Genomic DNA, 22,800 nt, shown 5'->3' on the forward strand with positions numbered 1-22,800 from the left:
TCTTTAAGAAAGGAAGAAAGGGAAGGAGGAAAGGAGGAAGCAAGGAAGAAAAGGAAAGAGGGAAGCCATCTGGGTGGCTCAGTTGGTTAAGCATCTGCCTTCAGCTCAGGTCATGATCCCAGGGTCCCAGGATCAAGTCCTGCATTGGGTGGACAGGGAGTCTGCTTCTCCCTTTACCCCTTCCCCCTGCTCATGATCTCTTTCTCTCTCATTCTCTCTCCAATAAATAAATAAATAAATAAATATCTTTTTTTTTAAACCCAGATTTTACATATGATAGTGGAGGAAAGTACTTTAGCATTACAGAGAAAAAAAGCATAGAAATAGAACTAAAGAGGACTAAAAACACCTAAGAGAACCAGAGCACATGCCATCATAGTCTTCTGACACTGAGTGAGGGCTATGGCTGCCTCCTCATTCTTTTTGAGGAGAACTGCTTTCTATGTTGGTGGGGAACTCTATGATGAGGGGATATCCTAGATCTGCCCTGAGTCATTAGGGAAGACAGTTTCTTTTTTTTTCTCTCTTTTATTTAAAGATTTTATTTATTTATTAATGTGACAGAGAGACAGCCAGCGAGAGAGGGAACACAGCAGGGGAGTGGGAGAGGAAGAAGCAGGCTCCCAGCGGAGGAGCCCTATGTGGGACTCAATCCCAGAACGACGGGATCACGCCCTGAGCCGAAAGGCAGACGCTTAATGACTGCACTACCCAGGTGCCCCAGGGAAGACAGTTTCTATTAAAAATCTTTTATGCTGCAAGAAGCTTCATCTACATAGGTAGCATCTTGAAACTAGTAAGAGATGATAATTAAAATCAAGTCCCAATGTTCCAAGAATAAAAGTCATATGCTGAGATCCTAGCCCCAAATGTGATAGTATTAGGAGGTGGGGGCCTTTGGGCCCATATGATTATATCATTAGGTCATATAATGGAATGAGTGTCTTTGTAAGAGATGCCAGAGAGCTCTCTGGCACATTCTGCCATGTGAGGACATGGCAAGAAGACACCTCTATGAACCAGGAAGCAGGCTTACACCAGACAACAAATATGCCAGTGTCTTGATCATGGACTCCCCAGCTTCCAGAATTGTGAAAAATAAATTTCTCTTGTTTAAGCTCCCCCAGTCTGTGGTATTTTTGTTACAGCAGCCCAAACGGTCTAAGATAATGATAATGCATTTCTACACATGATGACAAAAAAGAGTAAATGATAAATATTTGATGGGGGTGATCTTAAACATGCATCGAACGGAACACATTTCATTCAAATCATCCAATATTAGTTTATATATTTCACTCAGGCTATTATTTCAGGCAAATTAATAATCATAACAGCTAAATTATTAAGCTCTTACAAAGTGCTTTACATGCATTCAAGCATTTATTTCACTCAATAATCCTATGCAGTCATCCCACTTTTCAGACGAAGAAACTAAAGTTTAGGGAGGTTAAGTATCACACATAGCCACTTAGCATCTGGGTGGGTCAATCTGGACCAACCAACCAAGGGGAGTTAAGCTTGGCATTCTGTTCTGTCTAATAACCAAGGGAGACACTGTAAATACCTGCACAGTAATGCACCCTAAGACCATAAGCTTACCTTCAGGACTGTCAGTACTGAGTCAGCTAATCATGTAAGAGGCATGAAGTTCTTTCTGATATTTCTTATACCACCAGTTTAACTGCATACAAAATAAGTTATTTGGTTCCAAGATGCATTAGAATATTTCTCATTGGAGCAGAATTATGTAGGGATGAGGAAATGATACAGGAAGCTGACAGTTCTATGTTTTATATAAAGTCGAAGCATAAAAATATAATCTATATAATTCCATTGAATTCTCAGTATATATAGGAGTCATGGCATAATGACACATGATTGGAAAGATAAAATAATTTTGATTCACAGTCTCTAATATGAAAATTTTCTGTTTTCTTGAGGTGACCATCTAATGCTTCCTTCCTATCCACAAAGTAGAAACCTTGAAGTAATAGGCTGTGGGCAATTACATGCACTGACTTATTTATCAGTTCTTAGACTTAGATTATAGTAGGTTTCTTGTATGAGCTTAGAAAATTTTCTAAATTCTTTACAAATGTGGTTATAGAATCCCAGAAAACTGATCCTGAAGTGGTTCCTATTTGTGACAATGTATAGAATATTTCGTCATAAGAACTAGGTGCAAAAGACATGAATTCCAAGGATTTACAACTTTCAGTATCAAAGAGTTTACCTTTTATTTTTAGCTTCCTTACATTGCATGGAAATTAATCTAAAATGCTTTCTTGGGCAGAAATTTATCCTCATAATTAAACTGTTGTTGATGAATCCAGATCACGATACGAGCCTCCATTACTGAATTCCTCAAAACATATGAAGGGGGTTAAAATTGATCATCAATACACCAAACGTCCTTAGGCTATTCTGTATCTTCATTCTTCTGATTTTTACAGATTTTGTAACAGTGGTCTTCAACCAGAGTTCACAAAATCAGATATTTTTAAGAGAATCAATTTCCAGATGCTCAACTTCTTTCCTAAAATTGATCTGAGAATGCACTTGTAAGTCAAGGAGTCATGGGGATGACAATTTCTATTTAAAGACCCTGCCTTTTCATTTGCAAGCCATTGTCAAGGAATATACAGCTCTTGAAGAAAAGTCCCATGAGAGCAGAGCAAAAAGGGAATCGATAAGAAATACCAACAATGGAGGTGCCTTATTTCTTCCAGGGGCAGACTATTGCAACCCTCTCATCATATCTAGCAATCCATTGTAGACTGAGAATTCAGAAGAGAAGGATAAGTCTTTCGGAGACCCATGAGAAAGTTTATTTGAATGTAAAAAAATTAACCAAGCAGAAAATAAACCTGACCTAGATGATTTCAGCAAATAAGTCTCCCAAAGTAGGTTATATGGTAGACATTTTCCATATACTTGAGCTAAACCTGCAGCTCCAAGGTTTTGATGAAATATATTTAAAGCATGTGATAAGGTAAAGCATTTGTCCAAAACAAACAAAAAATCTGTAGAGTTGTATTGAACTTTGGAATATTTCTACTTTCCCAACTCTGAGCATATCAGTTCAATATGGTGTCTCTAAGACAAAAAACAAGTACAATTCATGGGCAGTTGAGAAGCTTTGGGCAGACTCTGGTATACTTCCCAGAAACAGAGAAAGTAAATGTTTCATGCAACTGATTAGTAAATCCTTTCGCAAGTCAGTTTTTTTCCTTGCAACAAAATTATGGAGAACTAATTGAGTTGTCAAAGGATGAATCACAAAAAGTAACTTGATGGTGCTGGGAAATTATTATGTGATGTTTTTGCATAAAACTGGGGAGTTTAAAAAATTCAATAACATAAAAATCTCTCCAATCTCATCTACTTACTATATAAGAAAAATTTTTCAACGTTTACTTCTAAAAAAAATGAAAAATTGGAATTGTACTAAACCCTGTCTCATTCCCAAAATAAATGATATAAAAACTATTTTGGAGGCGCCTGGGTGGCACAGCGGTTAAGCGTTTGCCTTCGGCTCAGGGCGTGATCCCGGCGTTATGGGATCGAGCCCCACATCAGACTCCTCCGCTATGAGCCTGCTTCTTCCTCTCCCACTCCCCCTGCTTGTGTTCCCACTCTCTCTGGCTGTCTCTATCTCTGTCAAATAAATAAATAAATAATCTTTAAAAAAAAAAACTATTTTGAAAAAAGCAACCTTGTCCATCTTATTAATAAAGATCCAATACACTTACTTGTTACATTTAATAGTACTCAATGTTTGTTACATATTTGTGGTTTCGATCTGTGCCAACAATAATAGTAATAACAAAATTCAGATGTAACTTTGGAACTTAGAGGATGATGGATTCAGGAATTTCTTTTTTTTTTTGTTCTGGGACTATAAGATGATCAAGAAAAACCTTTAAGCATTTTACATTGATAACATTCTGTGAGGAAAGCAAATGAAAATATGAATTAAAAAAGAAGAAGGAAAGATATACAACATTCAACCAGTAAAGAACTTGTTTAATAGACAATGTCGAGAAACCAATTATTATAGCATTGAGATTCTAAATGAATATACTTTAAAAATGATTTAACCATTTAATTTTTATAATATGCCAAAAATAATGTTCTTTGCATTTCTTTAAATTTAGGATGAAAACTTTGAATTTTTTTTCCCAAAAGTCTTTCAAAGCTTAGAAAGCAAAGGAACGGGAGCTCTCTGCTTTGTTACTCCTGTCTTCCTATTATTTCTGGAATTGGAGTGTGTGCTTTCCCAGCTCTACTTTCACATTTGCCCTGTGATCCAGTCCCCTTAGAAATTGGCTTTGGGAATAGCTGGGGTCCAAACATGATACTAATTACTTGTTTTACCATAAGACTCATCACGTGGTTCTTTGAAACAGCAATCTCCTCTAGTGCTTCTGAAATGTGGCTTTATGATTATAAAAATTCATCGCTGCATTCCATTTGCAGGCTTTTCACTTTTTAAGTCTAAAATACAAACGTGTTGCTTTGATTCTGTAGCAGATTTCCAGGAATAATCCTTTTTTAAAAAAGTGGCTTCACAAATATGTGATCGAGCTGAGCATGGCAAGAAAAGAAACTTGGAGAGAGAAAACAAAAAGGGGGAGGCGAGGAAAGAGTTATGATGGCAGAGAAGAAGGTGGGCAGCTCCTAGCAGCAGGGCCTTTTCAAACACAGCAAGGCTAAGTGTTCCCACTAATTCACAACAGGATGAGAACACAAATAATTTTTCATCGGAGGACAGGATGCCTATTGTTCAACACATTCTTGTCCCAACAGCAATCAGCCAGATTTCTGTCATGGTTTTCACTCTGCGACAAGAAATGCCTAAGGAAACAAGGGGGCCAAAGTATTTCTTAAGGTCTAATGATCTTTATTCAGGCCCTCGACCTCTCTATGGAACTCCATTTTCTTATCTGTAAATGAGAAGGTTGCTCTAAACCAATGATTCGAGCAGGTGCAGGAAAGGAGGCAAGGAGGGCAGGTGCAAAGGGCCATGTCCCAAGGGGTAAATTTTTTTCCTGACATAATATCCACGCCCAGCATGACCTTCCAGATTCTGACTCAAGCCGCATGGCTACATCCACATCGCAATCAACTGAGAATTCCTGCTGTGGGGATTTGTGTTCTCTCCTTCCAAGGGGACAGACAAAAGGCTGAAAATCCAGTGTCTAATCTTTAAGGTTCATTCCAGCAATGAAATTCCATGATTCTTTACTTATGACTAGAAAACTTATGGATATTCATTAATTTCCCTTCCCTTGTATTCTTTGTTTCTGGCAAGCAACACTATTTACTCCTTGCTGCCCAGGAGAGGATAAAATGCATGTGGGGGAGGTCAAGGGGTAGTGAAATAAAAAAATGTAGGTAGAGAGATACTTTCCGCAGCCCGGAGGCTCGAGAGCTACATTAATCTGTAGTCCTAGGCTTTCACAACTTCACAACTCAGCCCATTTAAAAAGAAAAAAAAAAAAGTTATGGGGAATTTTAAGTGATCCTCTTTTCCCTCATCTCAAAGCTTGTTAAAGGGTATTTGTAAAAAGGAGGTACAAAGGGTAAGGTTGCCAGATAAGGTGCTTCTTCTAAATCAAAGGAGCTCCCAGACAAAATGGGGCCTGACATGGTGGTCAGCTGTCAGAGGGGAATTTAATTAAGCAGTAACAATAAGAAAAGTATGTCAGTCTAAGCGCTTGATCAAGAATCTGCAAATATTTCAATAAAATGGCCTTGATGTCCGTTAAACCAGACATCCCCAGGTAGAGAAAAACGAGGCTGGAAATAAATTAAGAAAACATCCTGCAGGCTCGAGGGGAAAAAAATCCTTTTTTAACCCTCCAGCTCACCTTTCTCCTCGTAACTTTCAGGAGTTTTTTAGTTGGTGGGCTGGTGGAGATGTCTGTGTCCCTGGATTGAGCGACTTCTCATGGCTCTGAACCCCAGAGTCACCCCCATTCAAAAAAAAAAAAATCTCTTCTATCCTTTTGATTCTGCTTGATCTCTTTTTATCTAATTAATCACATCTCAGGAACCAGGAAGTAATTACATTAAGAACTTGGAGGCATGCCTTCAGGAATGTCACTACGCTTTCTGTTTGTTTGTTTTAAAGCAAACCAGCACTCTGGAACTTGATGCCGATTAGCAATTTTGTGCTTTCAGCTGAACACAATATGATGGGGTTCTACTCCTGGTTGTTAGAATAAGGAAGCAGGTAAAGGGCATAAACAAATATGGTTTAATCCCAGTCCCCCTCCCCTTTGTATTCTACTTTAAGATAGTGGCTTTGAGTTCCTGGCTTTGAATATGGAGCATAGAGACTTGACAAACGTTTACTTGAGGGTCAAGTGGGATGAAAAGCAGGGAAAGAGGCCAGAACTTTCTGGAGAACTAGCATTGGTCAAAGCACCAAAGAGCGATACATATCTTCAAAGGGACTTTTTTTCCTCTTTTAAAAAATTTGGTCAATCTAGTAAGTGTTGAAGACTGTTCACTAAGCCGTTCAAAGACATAACCAATCTGAGATTTCTCCTCCACTTGTCTACTCTCACAGGTTCCTGTGAACATCTGTCATGTGCCAGGCCTCTTCCAAACAGAAGGAAGCGGGTCCAAAGAAGACGTGCTCTCATAAAAAGGGCGTAAATACATTTAAGAAATTATCTGAAAGCTGATAAGCCACCTGATTTCCTAGGCAAGGCCTCTTATCATATTAACCACCATTTAAGAAGCAGGTGCATGGAATAAAGCCAGAGGGATGAGAAGTGGAGGAAAAGGGAAGATGATGAATGATTAATGGGAATCTGGTGATTAATGGAACATAGATTTTTTTAAAAAAATAATAAAGAGTTTATCCCTAGGGTAGAAAACAAGGAAACAACAAAAGTAAGTACCAAATTGCCAAAACAGTAAGTGAGCGAGTAGAACAAAGAAACAGAATAGGACAAAGAAATGCTCATTTCAGCATAAGCATTGTTGGAAAGACACAGGGGATTTGGGAACTTACCATTTAGGAGCTGTTTAAACAAAAATACATTTATGTTGCCTGATTTCCTCAAAGTTGCTTACTGATAATGGGCCATTTATGGATAAGAGACTGAAACTATCCAGGTATACAGAAACCAGACTTTGTGTCTGTTCAGTGTTTCTTTCTGTGAGAAATCTGACTTAGGGCATTAGGGTATCCAAGAACCCTCAGTTGCACAGCTCCATCACTAACGAAATGAGCACCTGGCTTTTCATAGCAACCATAGAGTATAAACTTGGCTCCCCAGAGGAGTACTCTACCTGTGAATTATCTGTGTGTGCACAAACTAAAGGCAAGTTCATAGGAGGAACCCGAGCAATTTATAAACATGATTATGTTCTGGAAGCCTGTACAATGATAGGAATACAGAAGCAAATTACAAGGATGTAGACGCTGGGTTTTCCCACAAGAGCTGACCTGTACACGTGCAAGGGCAAAATATTACAAAAACAATCCTATTGCAATACAAGTAATGAGAACACTGAAAATAATAATGTGCGTGTGTGCTTTAATTATTCTGAACATTCATTGAAGGGAAACAAGTTTAATTAGAAGATGGGCTGAAAAAAAGTTATGGATATTGTTAAGGCAACTTCTAGATACATTCAAGAATGATGAAGGCTGGCAACACAAATTTTGAAAAACTTAGGCTATATTTCCCATGACAGTTTTGTTTGTTCCCTTTGTATGAACCAGGCGTCTCATTCAGAAAACTTGTACTTCTATCAGCCATGATTAGGGACATATCTGAGCTCACATTAGACTCCCTCAAGACAAGGTCCAGGATTCATTCAATTTTGTCATTTTGGTTTCTAATACACTCCCCAGATGCTTAAAAAATGAATGAATGAATGAATGAATGAATGAATGAATGAATGAATGATTTGCTGAAATAACACTGTGAAGAATTTTGTAATGGAAGAACATTATCTTTTTCAATAAAGGCATTGATTTAATCTATAATATCTCTCAGAATCACAAGAAATAATCAGCTGATACTGAAAAGGAATGCCTGCCTCATGCAGAAGTGGATGCACAAGAAAACTGCCACAGAATATTGGGAGGGATGGTAACAGAACATTTCAAATTTGGGCAGTTGACCAAAAAGGAAAAAAGAAGATGGGGGGCAGGGAGCAAATAGCAACAGCCCTACTGGAACTCAGCAATAGGACTAGAGCTCTAAGACAGATTAATAACAATCCTAAAAATAACAATTATTTATTGAACACTTACCATGTGGCAGGCAGTATATATACGCATTATCCAATTTAATCTTGTAACAATCCTTCAGGTAAGTACTTTCATCATCTTCATGTTACAGACTGTGAAACTGAAGCTGAGAAAGGGTAAATAATTTTCCAGTAGTCAACCAACTAGCCAGTGATGGAAACAGGATTCTAATACATATTTCTCTGACTCCAGAAGAGGCCATCACCAATACAGCTCCATGACATATGTGACGGATGATGAAAAAATAAAGCTTTTGATTGTGTTTTGTTTTGTTTCCAATTTAGGAAAGATGCAGGAAAATTCTAGAACCTTTATTTGTGAGCAAATGGCAAACTAACTTGCTGTTAAGGAATTTAAATGCCATGTACATTTACCACTTACATTAGTTTGAAGGAAAAGTAAATGTCCAATTTTTCGTTTCTCCAAATAGCTAATTTAATTTTGATTTTCCTAACTTTAAAGACAAAAGAGATTTAACTGTGAAACAAACCTCCTTCAGGCCCACGAGACTGTCCGTCAGTCAGATATCCATAAGGAAGAGTCCACCAACATGATATATCATTCCAGCAACGAGAGTCCAAAGCAAAGATTTTTTTTAATAAAGATTTTATTTATTTATTTGAGAGAAACAGAGACAGAGCATGAGCAGAGGGGAGAAGACAGAGGGAGAGGGGGAAGTAGACTCCCTGCTGAGCAGGGAGCACAGGACAGGACGCAGGGCTCGATTCCAGAGCCCTGAGATCAAAACCTGAGCTAAAGACAGATGCTTAACCAACTAAGCTACTCAGGTGCCCCCCAAAGCAAAGATTTTTAAGTCACTAAGATAAGGTAAAATAATCTTTCTACTATTCTCCCTTTGCTACTAAACCAGATGAGCAACACTGAAAATAAATTATATATCACAGCATGCCTAGTTTAATCACCTATTTATACTTTTTTCTTTGGCATGGGGCGGGGGGTGAATATTTGTCTCATGCACAGGACAAATACCTGTTCACACTGAAACCTCTGTTGTAACTACTTCCATTGTCCCTGGGGTTCTTATTCTCTTTTGATGTGTCTGGTCTTCAGTAAAACACAAATGGTTCAGCTCCATCGCACAGCTGATCAACCTTAAAGACAATATACTGGACAGAATAGCACTGAGATTCTAAATTAGACAGACCAGCAGTCATCCTCACTGTAATGGAATAAATAAGGCATGAACAATTACATTAAATGACAATTTCTGATTTGAAGTTTGGTTTTCCTGTTTTTACCTAGCAGAAAAATTAGGCTGTCCTGGCCTTCCGTAGGAGGAAACTGTCTGGGAAGGGATCTATATGCTTATTTTTTAATCGATAAAACCTCTGATCTATACACTACAATGCACCCCTGTCTACCTCATAATTAGCTGTATGTGTATTGTTTGTCTAGAATATGCAGTATGTTATAAGATATATTGGAGATTAGTTCAAACAGTTAAGATTGGTTATAAAGAACTTTTATTAGTTGGATTTAAAACTGTTTTGGTAAGTCCCCAATATAAAATGATTCAGCCCTGTTTTTATTTATTTATTTATTTTTTTATCCTTTGACCCTTACAAGGTACTATTCTACGTGTGGTAGGGGCATGCAGGAGGGAGGGAGGAAAGAATGAGCAAGCCAATAGTACATTTTGAAAGTAAGACCAATCAATAAGTATATTTTGAGTCTCTTCAACATATTGACTAGGAAGTCTAATGGATGACTGCATGTGGGAACAGGAACTGCTGTTTTAGCAGGATCTAATGAGATTCCAAAAATTTAGTGTCTTGTATGTTCTTTCACACTCATATTCTGGGTAGTATGATGTCATGCAGCACATTTAACTCTCTTTATACTTTAGTGTCCTAGTGCAAAAGGAGATTGTTTTCTCTATAGCTTTAAGTGTTGTCCAGGAGCTGGCTGCCAGGAACGTCTCTCCCATTCCTATTCAGAACTCTCTGAGAAAAGCTGTCATTTCTTGTTCTATTCAAGTCTGGATGCCTAGTCCCCCGGCAACAGAGTAAAAGGAACATCTAAGATAACATCTTCATTTATTCATAGGATTTTCATCTTGGACAGTCTCATAAAAGCCAATCATAAATTGGGGGTAAAAAATGGGATAATATGACATATATTATAAAATGAAATTTATGATGCAAACAGAACACAAGAGATACTGTGGCACACGAAGGTTTTATTCTTGTCATCAAAGTGTCTTTGCACATGACCTACACAGAGTCAGTCTTATAAATCTGTTTCTGAGGAGGAAAAAGGAGGAAGACTAAACTCCAAAGGACTCACTTTTACAAAAATAGATATGATACTAAGCCTTTTTTATATGAAGTTCAACCCTGTTCTCCCTAAAAGAAAACCTAATCAAACAATAGAGAAGCAAACTCTAAATACTTTCTTCAACTCAACAGTAGAAAACGGATACACTGAGGTCTCTAAAGAGGCCCAGCTAAGACTTCTACTAAGCTTTAAATTCTCTGGTAAGGCTGAGTTTTATTTCTGACGGGAAGAGCTTCTGTCTGGCTTTTCTTTTTCTTTTTAAGGAAAAAAAATCTATATAATTATGGGTTTGTGGTTACATGTGTGGAACAAAGCATGGATAAAGAAAGAAAAACAGATCATAGAGAAGCTTGTTATCACTAAACATATAACGCTGAAATATTCTAGCAATGCTGACTGAATCTATACCATAACAAAGCCGTAATTTAAATCAAATTATCAAAACATTTCAAAAGAGAACAAATTTTATGATTTTAAAAATTTATCTTTAGAACAAAATGTGATCATCGCTATTAACAAAATGCTATAAAATAAATACACTAGACCATTGCTTCTGTTAGTAACCACTACAGTTTCTCAGGAAACAGTCTTTATAGCAACTCGGGTTAATGTGCAAAAAGACAGTTTGTCTTCTTTGAGCCCTAACCATTCTGTATGCCATTTTTTTCAAGACAATGGTCATAAAAGCTATAAACATTATGTTTTAAGCATCACCTTGCCTATATTTAGCAATGCAATACAAAATACCCCTTCTTTGCCTTCTCTCTACCCTCTATTTCCCAATCAAACATTATTTTTCCAACTTCATAGAGCTTGGTCACCTTAAACAAGAAAATAACCACATAATCTTACATGAAAAATCTAAAAACATTTTTTTCACAGAATATGACCTGTTAAACATCTGAAGACCAAGACGGGATAAGGATTTATTAGGCCAAACCACATAGGACCTATATATCATGAGCTCCAGGGCCAAGCTTATTAAATGGTTCCAATGGTCACATAACTGAATGTAAAAAGGGGAAACGTTTTACCGACTGTGGTCAAATACAATTGTTGCCGCAGTAGATTAAAGGCCCCAGAAGTACCCTTAGTTAGGTCAGTGACCAAATGTCACTCCATATGATTTTGTTCTTCATGGGCAATGTCTCCACCCTATTAGATGTGTGAAAATCTAGCCTGACCCCTGCTATGAATTTTGGTTTGGTTTTCCCTTTTGAACTATAAACATTTCTGATGTGGAAATCTTTCCTTTCTTCCTTGTCAACAGGCACTAACAGAATTCAGAAGAATTCAGATTTACACATCACACATGGATATAATAGCAAGTATTCTCAATACTAGATCAAATATGAAATTATTCAGGAAATACATAGTGAATATTTGGACCGTCCAAATGTTGACTCTCCTACTTTCTGTCTACCAGGATATGAAAAAAGGTAAGAAACAGAAGTTAAGCTCAGGGGCGCCTGGGTGGCACAGCAGTTAAGCGTCTGCCTTCGGCTCAGGGCGTGATCCCGGCGTTCTGGGATCGAGCCCCACATCAGGCTCCTCTGCTGTGAGCCTGCTTCTTCCTCTCCCACTCCCCCTGCTTGTGTTCCCTCTCTCGCTGGCTGTCTCTATCTCTGTCAAATAAATAAATAAAATCTTTAAAAAAAAAAAAAAAAAAGAAGTTAAGCTCAAACTACTCATATGCTGCTAGCTAATATATCTGGAGGCTATCTTCAGTGGGAAAAGACTGCAATAAATAGGAAAGGATATGGTGAGTATATGCAGCTTCTGTTTCTGTAGTTCCAGCCCCTAAGTTATTTTCCAAATAGTCAAGGACTACAGCTCTGAAAAGGATTATTCTTTCCAAACTCAGGAAGTAACAATAGAAAGTTAAGTAACTGTTCAATAAATAAAAGTATATGTTGATATTTACTGTATTATATATTACTTACATTTTTTAAAGATTTATTTATTTCAGAAAGAGTTGAGTCAGGGGAGGGGCAAAGGGAGAGAATCTTCAAGCAGACTCCCTGCTGAGCATGAAGCCCCACACAGGGCTCAATCTCATGACCCATAAGATCATAACCTGAGTGGAAACCAAGAGTCTGACACTTAACCAACTGAGCCATCCAAGCACCCCTATTATTTACATTTCGTATGTTATGGACTCAAAATTTATTGATAAATACTCCTAAAAGTTAAAATCTTGGTTACCTCTGGGTGATAAAATCAGAAGTTATTTTTATTTCTACCTCTATGCTTCTGTAAATTTCCTGTTGTTCTGCAACAAGCATGTAGTTATTTTACACTCGGGGGGAAGAAAGGGACATTCTCCCACCACCATACCCACATCAGAAAGAAAAATGGAGGAGGAGGATAAAAGAGAAGGATGATTAAAACAGAGTGCTTTGTACTCTTCCTCTGCTTTCTGTCTCTTCCGCTCATCTCTGCTTTCCTCAGCAGAAGCCATGAGTGTTTCTGGGGCAAGGCTCTGAGTCCCACCACCAGTACCGACCAGGGCGCTGACTCTTGCTAAACCCTGGTTTTCCCTTCTTTAGAATGAGAGCAGTGGTAATATTCATCTCCTAAGAAGTCTAGGCAAGATGATGCATGTGAAGTTCTTAGCACAGGGCCTGGCTTGAAGAGAAGACTCAACAGTATCAGCCGTACTTTATTTTCATCTGTCCGGCCTGATCTGAGAAATCTTTTTTTTTTTTTAATTGAAGTATAATTAACATACGGTGTTTTATTAGTTTCAGTGTACAACATAAAGATTCTACAGTTCTGTACGTTACTCAGTGCTCATCATAAGTGTCCTCTTAGGGGCGCCTGGGTGGCACAGCAGTTAAGCGTCTGCCTTCGGCTCAGGGCGTGATCCCGGCGTTATGGGATCGAGCCCCACATCAGGCTCCTCCGCTATGAGCCTGCTTCTTCCTCTCCCACTCCCCCTGCTTGTGTTCCCTCTCTCGATGGCTGTCTCTATCTCTGTCAAATAAATAAAAATAAAAAAATCTTTAAAAAAAAAAAAAATAAGTGTCCTCTTAATCCCCTTCACCTATTTCACCCATCCCCACCACCACCTCCCCTCTGGGAGCCGCCAGTTTGTTCTGTGTAGTTAAGAGCCTGTGTTTGGATTTTTTTCCATTTGTCTCCTTTTTTTCTCTGTTTGTGTGTTTTGTTTCCTAAATTCCACATTTGAGTGAGATCATATGATATTTGTCTTTCTCTGACTGACTTATTTCACTTAGCATTATACCGATCTGGGAAATCTTAAGACTTATAAAATGGTTTGTAACTTACAGTTGTTTGTAACAAACAGTAATTAATTTACCCTATAAGCTGAAAGTAAAAGGCAGGGCTGAAATTCAAGCCTCAACCTCCCCATGCCCAAGTCGGATAACCAAACACCACTTTTGAGTAGGACTTGTTAGTTAGTTTCAGCAAGTGAGGTCTTATAACAGGATGCCAGCAAAGAGGAAGTCACGGCCAACTAAAGTCAGAGGTCTGTCCTGGCAGCACTCCAAAACAAAACCCCAAGACAGGGGCTCAAACCTGACGGCCCAAGATGGCAGACAAAGTAGGCTGGAAACCCCTGACCAAATAAGAAAGAAAAAAGCACAAAACCTGGCTTCCAAAAAATCCCCGGCCCAAGTAATGAATATTTCACCCCGTCAACAACTGTCAATTAAAGATACAAACCCAAACTCCAGTGTGCACAGCTCTCTTGCTCACTCTCTCTCGCTCTCTGAGTGTACTTTTACTTTAATAAACTTTCCTGTTTGTCTACTCATCCCCTGTATTGTGTCTGTCCTTGAATTCTTTCTTGTGACAAGACCAAGAGCCTCCGGTCTCGTGACAAGACCAAGAGCCTCTGGTCACATCTTCGGGATGGAATGGATGGAGGCCTCCCCAGTCCGCCAGGCAACAGACTGATCCCGTGGCATGCTGAACTACCTCTAGGTTTACAGGAGCCTAGGGTTGAACTTCAGGAATTTTGCAAGCTAGCTGTTAAACACAGCCATTATTAAACATTAGGTTATATAACTATGTAAATTATAATATAAAACTTCCAATTAAATAAATTTGTATTTTTTAAGATTTTATGTTTAAGCAATCTATGGAAACTCACAACCCTGAGATCAGGAGTCACATGCTCCACCAACTGAGCCAGTCAGGTGCCCCTCAATAAAAATGTTTTTAAAGGTAATAAATACACAAAGCTCATCCCTTCCTAATCATTTTATTATTATCCGTACTCTTAAGGTTTATCTGCATCTGTTACATCTGTATGGTGGAGATGCTGGCTAAGGGGGTGCTTCTGTGCTTCTCTTCCCAATTCACTTTCAGTGAAGTCACATGGGTAGCTTGACATCAGCCAAACAGGCAAATGTCACAAATCACAGCTGTATATTCTTTTGTTGATTTGAGAGTGATAGAGAACATGCAGATTAAATTTAAAGTGGGCCACATCTGTAGTGGTTATATTCTGAGTGGAATAAACAAAATTAATGCCGTATTTTTCCAGGATTTAAAACTATTATACAGTATTTGTGACAGAATGGCACTTGTTCATCAACTGCAAACACAGACTGGCTGTGGATATAAGAGTTTGACAAAATCAGCACAAGTTTTGTATGAGAATTGATTGGCTATCCGGAATTTGAAATAAAGAGTAGTGATTATTTTATTATTTATAAGTTATAGGCTAGACATCTTTTATGCAGTAAAATTGATAATAAACACATACATGTGCACACACGCACACACGCGCGCACACGCGCACACACACACACACACACACACACACACACACAGAGACACTTCTTTCCTGGAGAGAAAGAATTTAAACATTTACCAGCACACCACCAGACTGACCATTGTTTTAAACTACAAGGTACCTAAAAGCTCTCAGCAGAGCCCCCAGGCTCGTCTTCAAAGCACTGAAGTTGGGCTGTAAAAGGTTTTCGCTTCAGTTGGGTCTACCCAATTGGATTATTATATTTAAATATGGTACATGGAGTGAATATTCCCCTTTACGTGATTATGAAGTCAGCGCATGGCTACAGGTTCTGCCATTATTATGGAAAATTTACTATATAGAAAAACAAATTAGGGAAAGTCAAGATAGCTTTGTGCGATTCATGAAAACACTGGAGTTACAAAGACAAGTAAACTATATCCAAGACCCCTGAGTAGGGAGAACAACCACATAAAGGTGTAACATGAGGGGAATGGCACTGGTGGGTACAAAGTGCTAGGAGAGGGCTGGGAGAGAGTCATGTTAGTTTCAGAAACACTGATCTTAGGATTCCCAGGTCCCAGTTAATGAATGACACCAATGTCATTTGCCTCAAAGCAATCAAGAGGAAGGAGGAAACTCCCAGGGAGAAGTCTGGGCAGCACAATAGAGTTAATAGGAAGAAGGATTTTAGAATCAGAAAGCCTGGGCTCAAACCCAGGCTCCCCCACTCCCTAACCACATGAACACGGGCAAATTATTTGGCTTCTCTAAACCTCGGTTTCTTCATCTTGGCACAGAGGATAGTAACTCCTGGCTCAGAGCATTGCAGTAAGGGTCAAATGAGACAACATACATAAAGTGCTTAGCACAGTGTCTGGTACACAAAAGTGGTCAACAGATTTTTTTTAAAAGATTTTATGTATTTGAGAGAAAGCGAAAGACAGCATGAGAGAGAGAGAGATCACAAGCCAGGGGGAGGGTAGAGGGAGAAGCAGACTCCCTTATGAGCAGGGAGCCCAATGCGGGGCTTGATCCCAGGACCTTGAGATGATGACCTGAGCCGAAGGTAGACGCTTAACCCACTGAGCCACCCAGGCACCCTGGTCAACAAATGTTACCCGCCACTGCGATCATTATTGTTGTCAGCCTTGAGTGTTGAAAAGGTAATCTTTAGGTGGTCCTGTTGGGGGGAGGGTGCAGGAACTGGGTAGAGCAGAGCAAAGAGAATAAGTCAAAAACACAGAGGATGTGTTGGGGGCCAGTTAGTAGCCCTGAGATGCCTGAACATTCATGCAGGCCCAGGCCAGGCAGGGCCACAGCAGCTAAGGCTGGAAGACGAGCCTAGGGTTTCTGCGGAAGTGTTCAAATGCAAACCTCTTCCTCATCCTCTTTTGGGAAAAGAAAAGCTGACTTTTTAAGATGATCTTACCCTTTGTCTCCTGACAGGTTCTGTAAATTGTGCCTCTGATATATTTGTGAAGAGCCTATAAGGGAATGATAAATCAGGCGATATTACATATATTCATCAGTACCTTAATTGTTGTTAAATACTAACAACACCTCAAATTGATCTGCACCAAGATTTACTGCTCTGACAAAAATCCACCTGGAAAAGAATACATGATAATTAAGAAGAACGACCACAGATTTGAGGCAATATAAGGTGTATGAACAAGATTTAAACTCCTCCCTCAGGGAATAACTGGGTGATGTTTATTCTGTAGATGAACAATGTGATTATAACAGTGGAAAAGACTGATGAGTTGTTGTGGGGTTTTTTTGAGGTTTTTTTTTGTTTTTTTGTTTTTTTTTTTACTGTGAGAGTTTGATTTAGCCAGCTATCTCAGATAATAGAAGGATTCAGACCTGCACAGTCCAGTACAATTCGAGAATTCTTTGTAAAGGGTAACTAGCACACATCTTCAGTGACCTGGGAAAACAGATTCCAAGTCAAGTGCACACATTAGGCAGCTATAGACTGGCATAAAAACGACCGGAATTGAAGAAAAAAATCTTCTAAATTAACCACAACTGAATTTAACCAAATTAAAGAGAAACAGGACAGAAAATCATATTCTTATCACAGATAAGGGAATAAATTGTTCTCTTCTTGTAGTCTTTTCGATACATAGGCTGTTATTTGGGTCTGAGAGGTAATTTTTAGTAATGTCTCTTGTCCAGGAAATGAAGAAGCACCTGGCTTATCTCAGTAAACACACAAACGAAAAGCATGACAATATTAGTTCTCTAAGTCTTGCAACTTAAAAGTGTACAGAGATATTCTGTTAGAAACAAAAAATCTCGGACCCCACCCTAGATCTCCTAAATCAGAATCTGCATTTTTAACAAGATTCCGAGGAATTCAGGAATCCTTTCCATATTAAAGTTTCAGAAACACTGATCTAGAGGGGCACCTGGCTGGCTCAATCAGTGGAGCGTGCAACTCTTGATCTTGATTGAGGGATGGGGGTTCAAGCCCCACACTGGGTATAGAGATTATTTAAAAATAAAATCTTAAAAAAAAACAAAAGAAGAAGAAGCACTGATCTAAACAGCTAGACATTCATTCATTCACTCTATAAACTTCCAAAATCTGTACTGTCCAATATGATAAGTAGCCAGTAGCTGCATGGGGGTGTTTAAATTTCAATTAATTAAGATTAAATCACATTAAAATTTGGGGGCTTGTGTGCACCAACCACATTTTAAGTGCTCCATTAGCATGTGTGACTAGTGTCTACCATATGCATTTGCATCATCACAGAAACTTCTAATAGGTAGAGCTGATTTAGGCACTTGGGACACATCACTGAAGAAAGAAGACAATGAGTCTTTTACTCAGGAAGCTTAGATGGATGGAGACAGATGACACACACTAAACAAAATAAGTGATTAAATTAAACCGTATGTTGGAAATAAAGGAACAGTTAGAACTTTAACTATGGTGGATCTAGTGGGCTTCATGGAAAAGGTTACATTAAAGGAGATGGGCTGTTAGCCAGCAGGGAGAAAGGGAGAAGACAAAGGAGAAGCTTGAGCAAAGGCTCTATGGCAAGTGTGTTTGAGGAACACCAGGAGGGCTCCTGTGGCTGTGGGAGGGGAAGGTGAGAAAAACAGTAGGAGATCAGAGGGATAGGATGCTAACAGGGGAAGGGCCTCCTTTTTTACTGGAAAGGATTTGGGCTTTTACCTGGAGTTAAATGAGGAGCCCTTGCAAGGTTTTGAGCAGAGGAGAGACATGCTTTAACACCATCTCAAAGTTATTCTAGTTCAGCAGAAAATGACTATAAACAAAAGCGATTTGTTTTAATTCAAGGTCACATTCAGGTGAAGAAGGACACTATCTGCACTGGCAAATGGTGTTGTTGACAAGTTTGGATAACCACCAGAAGCTTGTTAATGATACACATACAGAAGTCATTAAAATTTATCACTGTAAAATTCAGACACCTTTCAAAGTCTCCATTAATATACAGTCATAAGGTCTTACAGGTTACCACACAGAATCTGCAGCCACACTCTTTATAAACTCTTTTAGCAAATCCTGAAGAATGCAAATTAGTCATCCAAGTGCCTGAAAAGTGGAACTCGGTCTATGTGTCTCATCCTCAAAACTTGGTGATTGTGTTGTTGCTAATTTACATATATTTCTTGAAGACGTAGAAATCTGATTAATAGTTCCAAACTTTTTTTCTTAACCTAACCCCCCAGGCCCAGATAAATGCCAAAGCTTTGGAAATCAAGGCATGGGGGTTTGTTTAAGTTGTTTTTTCCAGAATTCCCAGAAACAGTGACAAATTCTACCCACAACTGAAAATGTTATTACCTTACAGGTAATCCAACTACATTTCTAAGAACTAGAGGTCACTGTAGCCTGTCTACAAAATGCCATTATCAGCCTCAAAGCCTATGTTCACCACATCAAAGTTATATTGAAGAGGCAGTCCTAATATGACCGAGAGCCATCGCCTGTGATTTATTCCCTGTGGACCACCACCAACCATGATCCAGCCAGAATTCTGGCAGAAAAACAGAGTAAGGTCACCTTCAGTAAATTAAATCAAATGAACAATAAATCAAGGCATGCCAGGTCATTGGTAACTAATGGCTCAGATGCTCACGGCAAGTGAGTAAATCAAGGAGCATCATTTTTATGCATCTGGGTATAACATTTTTAAGCTACAGAATATAAGAGGACGTTTTAGCAACTAAATTATTGCCAATGTGAGCAATGGGAGTCCAGAACAAGAGCTGCTTTATTATTTCATTGTTTATTAAATACAGACCTCCTTACTGAGGACTTCCTTGTTGAGGACCTCCTATGAGCAAGGACTGTGCCAAGTGCGGAAAACACTGAAGTGTACACGCTACAGTGCCTTGTCCACGTGATGGGCACAGTTGCAGTTTCAACCTCCTTACAGCTGCCTCTTGGAGCTAGGAACCTTCCAAAATGAGGAGACCTGAAGAGGTCATTTGTGGGTGGGAAGGATTTAGAGAGCCAGCTAGAGAAATCAGAACAGGAGACATACTGGCAGAAGGTGAATCTTCACAGGCATATGTACACAGTAACTTTTATATTCTCCATCTTGAGGCCGGAGCACTTGAGAGTCACCCACAGGAGTCACCACCAAGATGTGAAGTACTCCTCCCCATCTCACCTCCTTTCAGATACAACAAAAGCACAAATGGCAGAGAAAACCCATTTCTAGAGGCTGGATATGTCAAGATACGAAATGGGTAAAGGGGCTAATAGGCCTAGGGAATTAACTGCAGGGGGAGGGTAGAAGATCCCATCTGGGGAGGACAGGGCTAACAGGAACTGCCTAGAATAGGGATCAGGAAACTATGGCCCACAAGCCAAATATGAACTGCTACCTATTTTTATAAATAGAGTTTTCTTGGAACACAGCCACACTCCTTTGATTACGTATTACCTATGGCTGCCTTTGATTTAAAAAGCAGAGTTGTATGATTGCTACAGAGATTGCATGGCTTGGAAAGCCAAAAATACTTGTTCTCAGGTCTTTTACAGAAAAAGTCTGCCAGTCCCAGGTACAGAACTGTACTGTCCAATGTAGCAGCCACCAGTCACATGAAATGAAGCTAGTCCAAATTGATATGTGCTATAAGTGTAAAAACAGACTTTAAATACTTAGTATGAGAAAAAGTAAAATATCTCGTTAATACTTTTAATATTTGATTACAGGGTGAAAAAGTAATGTTTTGAATAAAATCTATTATTAAAACCAATTTATCTGCTTCTTTTTACTCTTTAATGTAGCTAGTAGAAAATGTAAAATTACATATAGTACTCACATTATATTTCTTTTTTTTTTTTTTAAAGATTTTATTGATTTATTTGACAGAGATAGAGACAGTCAGTGAGAGAGGGAACACAAGCAGGGGGAATGGGAGAGGAAGAAGCAGGCTCTCAGCAGAGGAGCCTGACGTGGGGCTCGATCCCCGAACGCCAGGATCACGCCCTGAGCCGAAGGCAGACGCTTAACCACTGTGCCACCCAGGCGCCCCATCACATTATATTTCAATGGGGTAGCGTGGTATAGAAGGAAAGCTTCCAACATATATACAGAACATGGAGACAAGCTGAATAGTAAGACTCTTGTTCTTACTCTACCTTCCACTTTGTCTATGTTTCTTACATTCGACTCTCAGATCTTTCTTTTAATAATTACCTCAAATTCACAAACTCACAAGCGTGAAATTCTTGCAAGTCACTATTGCTAAATTTCAACAGAAGAAAGTATGTGTACATCAGAATTTCACGGTAAGAAGGGTCAATGGATGGGCTATGTGGTAGGCTGTATTTGCTGCCTAGCACCATTCTTTCTGCATAGCAGGGCTCTAAGCAAACTCCACAAGGGAGATAATCTTTGAAGTCTCATGATCTACACTAAAAATTCACGTCTATCAATTGATTTTCAACAAGAGTGCCAAGTCTCCTTAATAAATTGTGCTGTGACAACTAGATTCCTACCTCACATCATATATAAAAATGTATTCAAAATGAATCAATGATCTAAATATGAGCTAAAATCATAAAACTCTTAGAAGAAAACATAAGGGTAAGGACCCTTGTATTTGGAAATGGATTCTTACATATGACACCAAAGCATGAGCAACAAAAGAAAAAATAAATTACATTTCATCAAAATTAAAAACTTTTGTGCATCAAAGGACCTTGTTAAGAAAGTGAAAAGACAACCTATAGAATGGGAGAACATATTTGCTCATCATATATCTGATGAGGGACTACTATTCAGAGTATGTAAAGAACTCTTATAACTCAACAACAAAAAGACAAAAAAAAATCAAAGGATTTGAATATACATTTCTGCAGAGAAGATATACAAATGGCCAACAAGCACATAAAAAATGTCAACATCATTAGTCAACAGTGGAATGCAAATCACAACCACAATGAGGTACCGATTCACACCAATTAGGATGGTAATAATTTTTTTAATGGAAAATAACTAAAAATGGCAAGGATGCAGAGAAATTGGAACTATCACTCGTTGCTGGTGGGAAAATAAAATGGTTGAGTAGAACATGGCTGAATGGTTTCTTAAAAAGTTAAACAGAAGTACCATTTGACCCAGAAATTTCACTCCTAGGAATGTACCTAAGAGAACTGAAAGCAGGGACTCAAACAGATAAATGTATATGCATGTTCATAGCAGCACTATTCACAGTAACCACAGGTGGAAATGGCCTAATGGACCAAAACCATTAAAAAAAAAAAAAAAAAGAAAAGAAAAGATAGGGGTGCCTGGGTGGTGCAGTCAGTTAAGCACCCAAGTCTTGGTTTCAGCTCAGGTCATGATCTCTTTTTTGAAGTAATATATTTTTTATTCTCTTCATGATGGTTATGATTTTTTAAATTTAAAATACACTTTCTTGTTACCTAACAATTTCTACTCCTCACTTTCCCGCCAAAAAAATTTTTAATAAAATTGACATAAGACTTTGTAAACCACTCTAAATCTACCCTATATATATTACTCTTCTGCTCAAGTTAGAATCAGTTTCTGTTGCTTACAATCAAATAGCTTTAATTGATACAGTACCTGAGGAACTCAGGAAACTTGAGCTCTAGTTGTAGATCGACAACAAATTAGCTGATAATCTTGGGATAAACTATTTAAACTAGTTGGGTGTGAGTTTTCTTACCTGCAAATTGATTAGACTAAATTCCTCATAAGAGTTTAAAATTCCAGGGGCGCCTGGGTGGCATAGCGGTTAAGCGTCTGCCTTCGGCTCAGGGCGTGATCCCGGCGTTGTGGGATCGAGCCCCACATCAGGCTCCTCTGCTATGAGCCTGCTTCTTCCTCTCCCGCTCCCCCTGCTTGTGTTCCCTCTCTCACTGACTGTCTCTATCTCTGTCAAATAAATAAATAAAATCTTTAAAAAAAAAAAAAAAGAGTTTAAAATTCCATAAATGACGCAAAACAACTAACATGTTTCTATC

At 38.7% G+C, this 22,800-nt stretch overlaps 1 protein-coding gene across 7 annotated transcripts in view; it reads right to left on the minus strand.

Annotated features, from left to right (window-relative positions):
* Positions 1 to 22,800, minus strand: part of FHIT (fragile histidine triad diadenosine triphosphatase) — a 1,448,934-nt gene that overhangs the window by 1,246,453 nt on the left and 179,681 nt on the right. Inside the window, exon 3 of one of the 7 annotated variants that reach the window (XM_034658575.1) lies at positions 16,741 to 16,795. The exons of the other annotated variants lie outside the window; for them this stretch is intronic. The gene's annotated coding sequence lies outside the window, so the exon portion shown is untranslated. The remainder of the gene's footprint in view (positions 1 to 16,740; positions 16,796 to 22,800) is intronic. 7 annotated transcript variants of the gene reach the window in all.

This window comes from Ailuropoda melanoleuca, chromosome 4 (assembly GCF_002007445.2).
Source record: "Ailuropoda melanoleuca isolate Jingjing chromosome 4, ASM200744v2, whole genome shotgun sequence".
NCBI lineage: Eukaryota > Metazoa > Chordata > Mammalia > Carnivora > Ursidae > Ailuropoda > Ailuropoda melanoleuca.